Consider the following 14,168-nt stretch of genomic DNA (forward strand, 5'->3'; position numbering starts at 1 on the left):
ATGAATCCACATTAACTAAATGATGAAGTGACATGTACCTGGGCAGAGGCAATGCCTTTCCTAAGAATGTTATCAGGAAAACAAAGGATTGTAGAGGATGGTGCACAGCTCTTGTCACTGTCACTAGAAAAGCATCACTAAGAACACAGTCCTCTCCTCCTGCTTAATAAATAACAACTCCAAGTATGAAGTTGAACACCTTGTAAAAGTCATTGAGGAATAATAGAGTTAGTACTTAGATTTGAATAGCTTGTATCTTAGGGTTTTGTTTTTGAACTGAAATTACTTGCTTGCAGGGAAAATGGAAAAGAATGGAGAAGTAAGTGACAAACTGCGGGTTTGATTATTTTACAGGCACAAGATATAGGGAGTTCCTGGGCTTGGTGGTAAACATATAACGATAAGATACAGAAGTTCTAGAAAGCAGCTGCCTCCCCCATTTCACTGATGAGCAGAACTGTCTTGGGGCCCCTTGCGTTGATTAGGCCTGACAGAGAGAGGCAGGCGGCAGACCTAAACAGACAGCTCACAGAGATGCCTGCAGACCTGTCAGCCTGGAGTCAGACAAGTCTCGATTTATATCCTGGGCCTGCCATTTAGAGGGTGGTTTCTCTGTCTGTGAAAACAGAAAAAGTACTGAGAGAATTAATTAAGTTAATATTTGTGTAAGTGCCAGTGTAATACCTTGAACATGCTTTCTTTATTATTTTTCCTCTCTCTATTTTTTATCCTCATTTCTTTTCTTCCTCATTGTTAACATATTTTTAAAATGCAGAGTAGCCTAAAGGAAGGAAGGGAGGACAGAACTTGGCAGGTGTCCTGATTGTTTCAGTATCTTCGTTGTTCTTCCTTAACCTTCAGTATGCATTTATTTTTTTCTAAGAGAGGCTGGGTTAAAGTCTGACTTTAAGAATCGTATGAACTCAGGTTAAAATTCTGGTTCTTTGACTAAATGGGTGTGTGGCTGTTGGCCAGTTATTTATTTTCAATTCAGATTCAGATTCATCATCTATTAAGGGTGGATTATAAGATCTCTCTCATCATGTTGTTCACTTAGTATAATCTGCAATATACTCAGTATACAATAAATGCATGTTACTTTCCTCTGTATACTGGAATGAGTTTATATTTAAGCTTAATCAGATGTCACTATGTGTTGAACCCAAGTTTTCTATCAACTGCCAGTCCTTTCTTTGGGTCAATAGTAAGACCTATTTATATGTCAGGGTAACACATGAGAATACGTAAGAGAAATATCTGTTGATGTGGAGCCGGTGCAGTGCAGGCGTTTGTGGAAGGACCTTGTCCACACTGGATGGGTTCCTGGCTCAGCAGAGGGAAGACATGGGTGCATTCTTCCCATAGTCTCACAAGGAGACTAGGTCCTCTTGTGCCAACATCATGTCTTATGTATTTAATAAATATTCACATTTGACTGGATGGATAACTATGTCCAGGAGCTCAGTGCAGGATGTCCAGAACATCTCGTGTGTTCACCCCCTCATGGAGGACCAGAGAACTTCCTTGCCAAGGGGCCCATAAACAAAAGCGAGTCTTAGGCATCCTTTCCAATTCCAAGTCACAATCCCCAATGACATCGGGGACTAAAAATGACTTGTGGCTTTTATAGTAACAACAGACTATACAGGTAGGGAGACCACTTTTTTTTTTCCTAACCCAGGGATGTGGGTTTTCATTGATTTTAGAGAGAGAGAAAAGGAGAAAGAAACAGAGAGAAAGACAAAAACCAGCAATGTGAGAAAAACATCGGTTGGTTGCCTCCACATGCACTCTGACCAGGGATTGAACCCACAACTTTCTGATGTATGGGATGATACTCCAACAAGCTAAGCCACCCAGCCAGAGCTCGATAGACCATTTTGATAAAAGCATGTAAACCTCTGAAGTTTATACATATTTAAAATTCAATTTGTGTTTTTCAAAAGCCTCCAATGGCTCCTTTCCATTGACACGGCTGGAAATATTTTCAGTGGGGACGCATGAGAAAGATTTTTGTCATTGTCTCGTTATATTGCTTTGAATGACTGCACTGGGAGCTAGATGCTTTATTCTGTTTTACTGACACTCATGGGTCATAACACTAATATGACCTATGAAATATCACGTGAAGTACATACACATATTATTCTTAGCAAAATTATGGATAGGCTTTTTATCAAATTGTAGTCTGAAGACATTAAAAAGAACAGTGATAACCAGAATGCTCTGTCAATCCCCTAAAACCTAATCTTATCACACTTGTTTAATGTTTGTGGTAGGATTACTAAGTGGTAAATAAGATACTGCTTCCTGTGTATCACAATGTCATTTTAGTAAGGCATGTTGCAGAGTGTCTCGAGATGTCTTTATATACAGGAGGGACCATCACTAAAATCAGGAAGAGAGATGCTTTGAATTATAGCTCACAGTTTATAACACATCGTCATTCTAAATAATAATGCATGTAGGCAGCTTCTCCGTTTTGTTATTAAGATGCTTTTTCTTGTCTTTTTGTTGTTATTAATGACTTTTGAAAAAAATTTCAAGGTGGATATCATTCACCATTCCTTCTACAAGTATTGGCGAGATCAACAGATCATCCTCATGTTTTTGCTTCACATTCCTTTAGGAAGATTTTAAGGCCACACCCACAACAACTGGTGAATTTGGTTTCAGGAATTAAAAATGTCTTTTTATGTTTCAAGGCCATCAATAACCACTTACTAACACAGATGCAACGATTGTCCTTCATTCCTACAGTGCTTCCGTTCCGATTAGTGTTTTACTTTTCTCAATTCTCTATACTGCAGTCAATAATCATGGTCGAAGAATACCTTCAAAGACATTATAACTTCTAAACAGTGTAGTAATCTAAACACAGTCAGGCTTGAATCGTATCAATTAAAAACAGTCTTTTAATAAACGAGATAGATTTGTTTAGCAAGTTACACAGAAGGAATTCAATAAATATTCTATTTATCTACTTGTTGAGTCTAACAAGCAAGGCCTATTTAGTAACATTTCACTAAGTTATATGTGTTACTTTGTCCCATTTCAGCATCTTTTTTTAATTATTTACATCTTTAGAAGGAATACTAACTGAATTTGCAGATATATACACGAGAGAGGATAGAAAACATATTGAAGTTTAGAATCAGATTTTCAAATTAAGTTTGTTTAATGCTGTTTTTGAAAGGGACCGGGTGTGCAGGCAGGACTACCAGATATAACTTTGTAGGTTCTCATTGGAAATTCCCATTTTTGGAGGCTTTATGCAAATAATCTCTGTGCATTCTTTCCAAGGAGTATTTATATGTGTATAGTGTATAATTGCTTATTTGTAGGAAATTCAGAATTCTCTGATCTTGATAGTGTGGCAGTGTGGGCAGAAATTATAACCAGATTAAATAGAGAGATGTTTCAAATATTTAGTTAATATTTTTAAAAATTCAGTTGTACATTATATAATGGGCATTTAAAAAAACCCTAAGTAGCCCTGGCTGGTGTAGCTCAGTGGATTGAGTGCGGGCCTGCAAGCCAAAAGATCGTGGTTCGATTCCCCGTCAGGGCGCATGCCTGGGTTGCAGGCCAGTTCCCAGCAGGGGCCAGTTCCCAGTAGGGAATGCACCAGAAGCAACCATACATTGATATTTCTCTCCTTCTTTCCTTTCCTTCCCTTCTAAAAAGACAAATGAATAAAATTTTAAAAAAAGAAACTTCTTTAAAAAAACAACAAAAACCCTAAGTATTAAAGGATTTGCTTACCTCATTAATACTCAGTGAACCCATGATCCAATGGAATAACAATATAGGATTTCAGGCATGAGTAGAAGTGATAATAAAGTAATTCAGGTGACCACTTGGCTCCAATCTGAAAGGTAATTCTGTTTCCTTAAGTTGGGTAAAAAATGAGTGCATAGCGATAGGAGAGCTAGCATTTATGAGAAAGGACTATGTTTGGCCCTATGTTGTTTCACATGTGCTGTTTCATCTAAGGCCCCGGACAGGCTAGATTGCAGCCTTCCAGCTCACTGCACCCAGAGAAGCTTTACTGTTACAAGTTTAATATGATGGTAACTTAAGGAGTCTTGTGTTAGGTTGGGATTAGAGGGAATGGATGTAGTACAAACAGCTGACATACTTTCTTCAGGAACTTAGCTCAGATTGCAAAACTGGCACAAGGAAGGTGGGGAAACACCGGAGGAACAGAGGCAGTGTGCTCTCCCTAACTTTGGAGTTCTACTAAAGGAAACTCATGACAGCGACATTGTAGAGAGAAGCCAAATTCTTGCTAAGCCACTTGCCTTTTTATTATGTAGGTTTATGTCACCACTTTGTGAGGCTTTATGCTAATAAATCCTATATTCTTTCAAGGGAAAGTTTGCAAATGTATAGCATTTATTTATTGGTTTATTTAGAGTATATTCGGCATTCACAAGGTAATAGTCTGACACATGGAACTCTTTCTCTGCTTCAGAGTTTCCATATTCTGATGAGCCCTTTGATCTTAGATTTATTTGATAAGAGTTGTTCATGGTTAACACATAAGTCAATTCGGGGTAACACGGTGCTGGGCCAGTATGAGTTTCAGCTGCCACAACAAAATAACACAGACTGGGTGGCCTAAACAACAGAAATTTATTTTCCATAGTTTTCCAGGCTGAGGAGTTCAAGATTAAGGAGAGGGTAGATTTGCTTCTTGGTGAAGACTCTCATCCTGGCTTTCAAGTGGCCACCCTTTTGCTGTGTTCTCATGTCATGAAGGTAAAAATATCTGTTCACTCTTCCTTCTCTTACAGGGACATTAATCACATAATGGATGGTCCACCCTCATGATTTCATATGGAACTACTTGCTCCCCAAAGGCCCATTTCCAAGTACAATACCATCACATTGGGGTTAATACTTCCACATATGAATTATATAGGGACACACCTTCAGCCCACAAACATTTATAACAAGACCTATCTAATTAAATGAGTAACTTGCTGGTTGCTTCAAATTATAGATGTGATCTACCAGATAACCTTTTAAAATTTGACTTTCTTAGTCTTCTTTTTTTCTATGGGAGACACCATGTTAAAATTGTTAGCTCTTGTTTCCATGTGCAGAAAATTATGTATCAGCCAAATGGTATTCTTTGTATATAATCACCACACTTTGTACTAATACCATTGTAATACTCAGAGTGCTCTTAAAAGGAAAATTCAGAGTTAAACGGCACAAAATAGAACTGTATCTTAACACCCTCTTTTTATGTCTCCTCCCATAACACACACAAAAGCATGTATATATTTTGAAAACCAAACAGAAACTTCAGTAACACAGCTTACTTACCTAGAGTCCTGATCATTCTAGGTCCAGTTATATACATGTGTATATCTATTTCATATATATCTTCTTTTTTTTTATTGATTATGCCATTACATTTGCTCTATTCCCCCCTCCCTTCCCCTCCACCCTGCATACTCCTCCCCCACCATTTCCCCCTTTAGTTTATGAACATGTGTCTCAATTTCTTTAGATTCTGTATTTCCCCTACTATTCTTACCCTCCCCCTATGTATTTTCTATCTACTGTCTATGCTACTTATTTTCTGTACCTTCTCCCCCCTTCCCCTCCTCCCACTCCCCTATTGCTAACCCTCCCTGAGATCTTCATTTCTATGGTTCTGCTCCTGATCTAGCTGTCCTCTTAGTTTGCTTTTGTTTTAGGTGTGGTTCTTAATAACTGTGAGTTTGCTGTCCTTTCATTGTTCATCTTTTTTATCTTCTTTTTCTTAGGTAAGTCCCTTTAACATTTCATATAATAAGGGCTTGGTGATGATGAACTCCTTGAATTTGGTCTTATCTGAGAAGCACTTTATCTGTCCTTCCATTCTAAATGAAAGTTTTGCTGGGTAGAGCAATCTTGGTTGTACATCTTTGGTTTTCATGACTTGAAATACCTCTTTCCAGCCCCTTCTTGCCTGTAAGGTCTCTTTTGAGAAATCAGCTGACAGTCTGATGGGAACTCCTTTGTAGGTTACTGTCCCCTTAGCTCGTGCTGCTTCTAAGATTCTCTCCTTCATTTTAATCTTGGCTAATGTAATTATGATGTGCCTTGGTGTGTTCCTTCTTGAGTCCAACTTCTTTGGGACTCTCTGAGCTTCCTGGATTTCTCGGAAGTCTATTTCCTTTGCCATCTTGGGGGAAATTCTCCTTTATTATTTGTTCAAATAATTTTTCAACTGGTGGTTGTGCCTTTCCCCCTTCTGGTACCCCTATAATTCGGATGTTGGAACGTTTAAGGATGTCCTGGAGGTTCCTAATCTTCTTCTCATTTTTCTGAATTCTTATTTCTTCATTCCTTTCTGTTTTATCATTTTTTTCTTCTGTCTGGTTCTCTCCCTTGATTTGAGTCCCAGTTTTCTTTCCATTACTATTGGAATCTTTTGTATCCCCATTCATTTCAATTAATTTAGCTTCCATATGTTTCTCTAATTTGTGGCTAAAGTCAACCAGTTCTGTAAGGATCTTTATAACCAGTGTTTTGAACTGTGCATCTGAAAGACTGGCTATTTCTTCATCACTTAGGTCTATCGGTTCTGGGGCTCTGAGTTGTCCTAGAGCCATTTTTGGTCTGTTCGTGCTGTTAAGTGAGCGGAGCGAAGCCTTAGTTGTTTACCAGGACGGGGCGACCCAGGTTGCTGGTTTGTGACGCTGTGTGTGGGGGCGTGGTCAGAGAGGGAGCAATGGCGTTCCTCTCCGCTAGCCCAGCGTTTCCAGTCACTCCGCAGGCCTGGGGTTTATCCGATCGGAATTGCGCGAGCCTGCTGCCCCACGCTGGCTTCCCTTCTCACTGGCTTCTCCGCACTAAATGCGCGCGACTGACCGACCGCCCGCCGTGCCTCTTCCCCTGTGCGCTCCGGCAGCCAGCTGGCTGGCGATCAGTGCCCTCGGTTGCCTGCGCGCCGTGCACCGCCCCAGGAATTTTTTCTTGCTAACCTGCTCCGCTACTGGCCTCGCTCCTCGTACCAGTCCAGCCGAGTATCTAGTTGTCCTTTGGACTCCGTATTGTCGATTTTCCGTGTGGCTTGGTTGTGACTGCTGTTAAAAATAGTTGTTCTTAGATTTGGTTGTGCACAGAGGCGAGGTGGATCCTCCATCTACGTCTCCATCTTGGCGGAAGTCTCATATATATCTTCTTTCCACTTGCTTTTTATACTTTATTCAGCTTACCTGACATTGGATTTTATTATATCTGTGATCTTTTTGCAAATTGCTTCAGATTATCACTAGTGCAATGAAATGAACATGAGCTGAATGTGAAAAGGTACATGGAGTTGGCTTCAGGGAACCTGGGTTCAAATAAATGATGCTGTTGTTTGTTAGCTTTTTTTGTTCCCAGCTTTACTAAGGTATTATTGTTAAAAGCTGCATGTATTTAAGGTGTAATGTGTTGATATATGTATACTGTGAAATGATTGCCACAGATAAACTAATACTGTGTCACCTCACATACCCCTTTATGTGTGTGGTGAGAATAACTGAGATTTATTCCTTAGCACATTTCAAGTATACAATACATTATTATTATTAACTGTAGTCACCGTGCTGTGCATTAGGTCTTCAGAACTTACTCATCCTATGACAGTCAGGCTGACTTGCTATATCATCTGAGCAACATCTTCCCTTTTATCCAAATGCAGCCCATGTAACTTCTGTTACTATGAATTGCACTTATCTTTTTAAAACACTGTACACATAATGAGATCATGTAGTACTTGTTTTCTTTTGTCTGGTTTATTTCACTTAACGTAATGTCCTCTTGGTTCATTTATGTTCTTGCAAATGGCAAGATACCTTCTTTTTAAGGCTGAGTAATACTTAAATTACATTTTAATATATATCACACTTTCTATATCCATTTACTTATAGATGGGCACTAAGCATTTTTCATTTGTAATAAATAATGCTGCAATGAACAGGGGAGTGTAAATATCTTTTCAAAGTAGTGATTTTATTTCCTTAGGACATGTACCTAGAAGTGGAATTACTGGATCAAATGGCAGTTCCACTTTAATTTTTGAGGAACCCCTGTACTGTTGTTTACAAGGCTACACCAAATTACATTTTCATCGACAGTGTACAAGTGTTTTCTTTTTTGCACATTTTTTGCCAACACTGGTTATTTTTTCACTTTTTGATAATAGAGTTTTTTAAAGTATGAAGCAACATGTCATTATGCTTTTAACTTGCTTTTTCTTTATTATTAGTGATGCTGAGCATTTTTTCATATCCCTAATTGGCCACTTTTGTGTGTTCTTTGCAGAAAGGTCTGTTCAGATCCTTTGAACAACTTTTGTTTGAATTATTTGGTATTTTTGCTGTTGAGTCATACGAGTTCCATATATTGTTTGGATATTATCCTCTTATTAGATATGTGGTTTGCAAATCTCTTCTTCAAAATTCTATAAATTGCCTTTGCATTTTCTTGATTGCTTTCTTAGCTGTGCAGAAACTTTTGATATAGTCCCATTTGTTTGGTTTTGCTTTTGTTGCCTATCCTTTTGGTGTCAAATTGTAAAAAGAAATAAATCCTTGCCAAGACCAATACTTTGGGCAAATCTCTAGCAGTTTAAGATATTCATCTTCTCATGCAAAATAAAGGATATGATTATATAGAACTATATAAAATTCCTGTGGTTTCTTTTGCATTCCCAAGTAGGTATTGTAATATATAATTACATTTCATTAAATAGTAGAAAAAATATAAAGCATATTTGATAATTAGGTTATCGACAATTTAAAATTATTTAGCATCACTTAAAATGACATGTTTTTTTCAACATTAGAATTCTTGAGGATGGGTGCTTACAAAGAATTATTTTGGAACTCATTTTAATTGGAACCTGTTAATAGAAAATATTTCATATTCAGGAGGGGACAGGAGTATAGGATGGTTAGAGGTTTAGAGTTTACATTACCAAGTACAGGAGCTTTTCATTAAAAATTAGGTCTTCAGCCATAGTTTTTTTTACCTTATGAATATTTAAGTATTTGTCTTTTGTAATTTTTATAAGTTATAAACCAGAAGTTTTAAGAACTATTCTTAAAGTAATCTATTCTCTGTGTTAAGTTGTGGGGGCAACTTTGCCTGCAAGTCCCCCCATCCACCACAAATGAAAATGAAACTACCAAGACATGATCTGCTTGGGGAGGAGAGGTAGTCAATCTCTCAAAGGAGAAGGCCCAAGAGCCCCTTCCTTCAGGGCTTTTATTGGGTTGTAATACACAGGAATACAGGTAAAGCTCATCAATCAATGTCAGGTGGCAAGGATCAAACAACAGATAAGATTTCAAAGAAATCTGAGGGCTTAATCTGAGTCAGTGTCTGTCAGGTAAGGGGGTTGCAAAAACTTTGAGAGGCATACTCATTTCCTGCTCAGACCTTTATCATATGAATGAATTAAAGCACTCTTAGGAAAGCAGGCTTCACAGGACTTTAGGAACTCTTTCTTATGCCCAATCACCCTGGATCCTGCTCTAGCTGGCAGAGGACTGCACCACCTCCCCCATCATAGGTTTTAAGGCTTAAGTGGATTAGAGCCAGAAAGCTCTTCTCCCAGATGGAAATGGGGACTCAGGCTACGTCAGAAGAGCCAGGGAGCGAGGGTCCATCACCCCCTCTTTGCTGCAGCTCCCCAAGTCCTTCCTTGAGGGCCTCCCAAGTGATTGTGTCTGGCTTAGGTTGCCTTCTGCTCTGAGGGGTCTTATCTGTCATTGACTAACTGACCAAGCATTAGGGGCAGAGATGGATGAAGCAGAAGCAGTGCTGCTTCCAGAGATAAACTTTGTCTCCTTAGTGGCTCACCGTCCGAAGGTAGCTCACTCAGCCTTATCAATGGGGGGCAGTTACAACTCCTGAAACCAGGCAGAGTGGTTCCCAACATTAAGTCATTGGTAGGAATTTTTTATAGTGTATATGTTTATCAAAACATTATGATACACACTTTAAATATGTTACAATTTTATTTGTCAATTATACCTCAGTGAAGCAAAAAATATAATAAAGTGTTCCTTTTTTTTACAAAATAAAGGCACTGAGCTTTTCTTCACCTGAAGGTAAAAGACTATTAAGGAGTAAATTGAAATAATAGTAGAAGGTAAATTCTTTGTTTTATATAAGCAATATGTAGTTATAGAAAGGTAACAAATATTTGGAAGGATTATAAATAAAATATCTACTCCACTTCTGTGTTTTTGATGGAGGAGATTTTGAAACGAAGTAGTTATCTTGTCACTAGGCCCTAATGATAGTCCCACATGTAACTTTGTGATTGTGCGCGTCTATCATTTTAAGGAAAGATTAGTCATAACCTTCTGGAGATAATTGGGTAAAGGTGTTTTTGTTAAATTTCTATCTAAACCCCTTTAACAAGTGATACTAAATGTCAGTATCTTCTAATTGTTCTTACAGCATTTTTGTAATGACCTTTACTGCTTGCTTTCAGGGGTGTCCAAACTTGTGGCGTCTCTGGGCCACATGGGAAGAAGAGTTGTCTTGGGTCACACATTGAATACATTGTGACACGTAATCACAAGAAGATCTCATACTGTTTTAAGTAAATTTACAATTTTGTGTTGGGCCTCATTCACAGCCATCCTGGCCCTCATGCGGCATGCGGGCTGCGAGTTGGGCACCCCTGCGTGGGGTACAGCTTGCGTATTCAATGATGACATCACTGATATACGCAGTCTTCATTTGATGCTTTGGTAGTTTTGGAGTTTGTTTATTTTTGGATTATATCGACCTACAATACAAATTAATGTAAAAGTTTTTATTGGCTTATGTTAGTAACCAGCAGTTGAAAGTTCCAGATGTATGCAGTGGCGTAAAGGGTTGTAACAATTTGAGGGGAGCTGTGTGCCGACGATCCCTTTCTACGTGTGTGTTTTGGACTTGGACTTGTGCTGAAACCGTAGCTGAGCTTTTCAGTTTCTTCATGGGTGATATATTAAAAGTTAACTAGAGGAGAAGAGGGGTTTAAAAAATACTAAAGCCATGTACAACCTTGAAAAATAAAGCGGTAAGTATAATTATACATCATTGAGGTGATATGACTTCTGAGGTTCTATACTCCTTATATGCATAAACTAGTCCATTTTGACTAGCTAATCTCATTAACTTTTCCCCAATGTGGAGAAATGTGTCAAAACTACTAGTTTCAAAAAGAGCTTGTTCTGCCATGTTTGATGGGATTTCTAATTCATCAAAGTATGATCTGAAAAGATCATAGGTATTCGAAAGAGAAATGTTACCTCCTTTCTCTACCGCCACTTGCTGTCTATGAGATCTCTAGCAAATCTCCATCCTTACACATGAAATAAAAAGAAAATTATATGCACCACCTCCGAATTGTAGGATGGAAGAAAGGAAAAGTGTTTTCTGTGAAATAGCTTTGTTAATTCTAATGTATATTACAATCCTTAGTAGGCATCGTCTCAAAACCAAGTACCTCTAAAATATCATTCTATTTTATTGTTTTGAGTACTGGGCTGATTATGAACACAGTTAACTTTACAGTTGCATCACACCTGGATTTCTTTCACAGTATTTTGACATTTTAATTTTTTGTGACTAGCTCCTCCCACCCCAGAATTTTGACAGGGTTGATATAGCCTGTTCTCAGATGGATCGGGGCTTTTTCTGTGCTAATGTATGAGCAGGGCAGGCTTGACGCGGTGTGGGGCTTTCCTGCTGCCCATTCCTGTGGATGTTACCTGAACAAGGGCTTGACTGACAGATACTTTAGTGTCCTGTTAAGTTTTATACATTTTCTTTTGGTGTTTGTTTTCACCAAACAGTCTAGCTCCTTGGCTGTGCAGCTAGCTGGAACAACGCTTTTGCTAAAGTACGCTTTTGGCTGGTGGAAGTGTTTTGGATCACTGGCTTCAGAAGATGGTTATATTCACATATAAAAAAACGAAGTTAAGAAATTGGAATGTCTGTTGTTTTCAAATGGGTTAATTTGAAATAGTTGATAGATGTGTATTCTATACAATTCAATAGTAGGTTTCAAAAGGGCACTCAGTTTGCAGAGATTTTTCTTCTATTTCTGTCTCTTTGCCTCTCCCTTCTCCTTCTGGGAAGCAATAACTATCAGCAGTTTCTTAAATAGCTTCCCATACATATTCTAGAAGCAATTCTCTATGAATTCCATCAGAGAAGCACTTTTACCCTAACTCAGCTAGCATCATGCTGTTCTTAAGTTTCAGTTTGGTCTTTGATATATTACTCTTAAATGGATAAAAATGTGACTTTCTCATATGCCTTACAAAGTTCTATCAGTTCTTTTTTCTTTCTGTTCCCGAGGCACACTCAGCTCCTGCATAATTTCTGGGTAAACAGCTTGCCATCAGTTTGTGTTTGGACTTCCATGCTTATCAGATCAGCGTGTGTTATGCTTCCATACTTGTCACATTTTATAGCTTGATGCAGCTGGATGTTCGTGTCCACCATTTAAGCCTGTAGTGGCACCCCTGTATCTTCTGGTTTGCAGTATTGGATTTTAATTCAAAGTGTATTCTCAGTCTGTGTAGCTGGCTTCTGGGCCTCGTTTCTATTTTTCTGAAGCACAATCTACTAACCTAGGGCCCTGTTATGGATTGCATTTTATAAGCCACCAAAATTCTTATTTTGAAACCCTGAACCCCAATGTGATGGGGGCTTTGAGAGGTAATTAGGTTTAAATGAAGTCGTAGGGTGGGGTCCTCATGATGAAATTAGTGCTTTTGTAAGAAGGGACCAGAGCTTGTTTTTTCTCTCCCTCTGCCATGTGAGGATATGTATGATAAGGTAGCCAGTCATCTGAAAACCAGGTAAATTTTCACTAGCCACAAAATCTACTGGAACATTGACCTTGGACTTGCATGCTTTAGAACTGTGAGAAATAACTATTTGTACAGGCATGTGTGTGTGTGTTTAAGTCAACCTATCTATGGTATTCTGTTACAGCAGCCCAAGTAACTAAGACAGGCCCTGACAACCTGTCCAGCTCTCACAAAAATGCTTACCTGATGGACAGGAACTTGCTTTAGTTCTCAGTCATCTTTCCTACCACTGTGATTTTTCTATCACATTGGTTTGGGATAGATGGAGTTTATAGAGCCTGCTGGGAGATTATTAATATGACAATTTACTACCTTCTAGAAGACAGCTCTTGTGTAATAAATGATCTATCACTGTGGACCAGGCCTTATTTGGTCCAGGTTCACTTCCTGTTTACCCATCTCTACTCAGTGTTAACATATCTATTTTGGATGAGTCTGCCGATTATATGATAATCTTAGGAGTTTCACATGGCTGCAAGGCATATTTCTAATATAATATGACAAGACCTTTAGTTTATGCAAATATACTGGTACCCTGCATTGTGTCTATGGTTGCTAATACATCACCAGTATCTGCTGGACAAGTGATTGCAGGTATGTGTTGTGAAGTTATTGCCTCTTTGGATATCAGTCATCCTTCAGGAGACCCGGAGAATGCAGAGATCCGAAGTAGACGAAGCCAGGCAGTGTGCAGCAACAGCCGAGACTGCAAATGCTAATATATGACCCTAGTAAGCTGGCTCTCAAAACACATAGGTATCCAGGTCCCACCCAGGGAGACTGTGGATCAATAGGGCTGAGATAGAGCCTGAAGAATCTGTGCTTTTAAAAGCTCCCTATGTGATAAGATTGTGTAGCTAGCAGGGAATTACTGCCCCAAACAGTAAGTGATGAGCTTTCTGTCGTTGGTTATTATCAGGGATATATTTTTATGGGAAAGATCTTTCTTGAAAGAAAACACAATAAAATCATCCAGGAGAAATGACTTTTTTATGTTCTGTATAAAAAGAATGTAGAGGACCAACTCCTACCCTCCATCTCCCTACTTTCTCTGTCACCTAATTTGGGGAGCCAATTTGAACTAGAAAATACTGTGCAATATTTGTTGATTTACTGTCTGCATTGCATAGCATGGCATATAGGCCTCAGCATTTTCATTTCTGTAGTGAGTAGAGTAACATAAAAGTGAGAATTACACATCCTTAGGTAATAATGGATTATACATCGCTGCACACATTTTTAGGCTGTGATTCCGGTGCTTGTTCGGCACACAGGGTTTTGATGTTAACTCTC

The 14,168-nt window shown here is 38.7% G+C and overlaps 1 protein-coding gene across 1 annotated transcript in view; it reads left to right on the top strand.

Moving 5' to 3' along the window:
* Window positions 1–14,168, top strand: part of PRR16 (proline rich 16) — a 266,776-nt gene that overhangs the window by 72,521 nt on the left and 180,087 nt on the right. The gene's annotated exons all lie outside the window — the stretch shown is intronic.

Source organism: Artibeus jamaicensis, unplaced genomic scaffold, assembly GCF_021234435.1.
Source record: "Artibeus jamaicensis isolate MK-2021 breed Jamaican fruit bat unplaced genomic scaffold, CSHL_Jam_final contig_402, whole genome shotgun sequence".
In the NCBI taxonomy this organism is placed as follows: domain Eukaryota; kingdom Metazoa; phylum Chordata; class Mammalia; order Chiroptera; family Phyllostomidae; genus Artibeus; species Artibeus jamaicensis.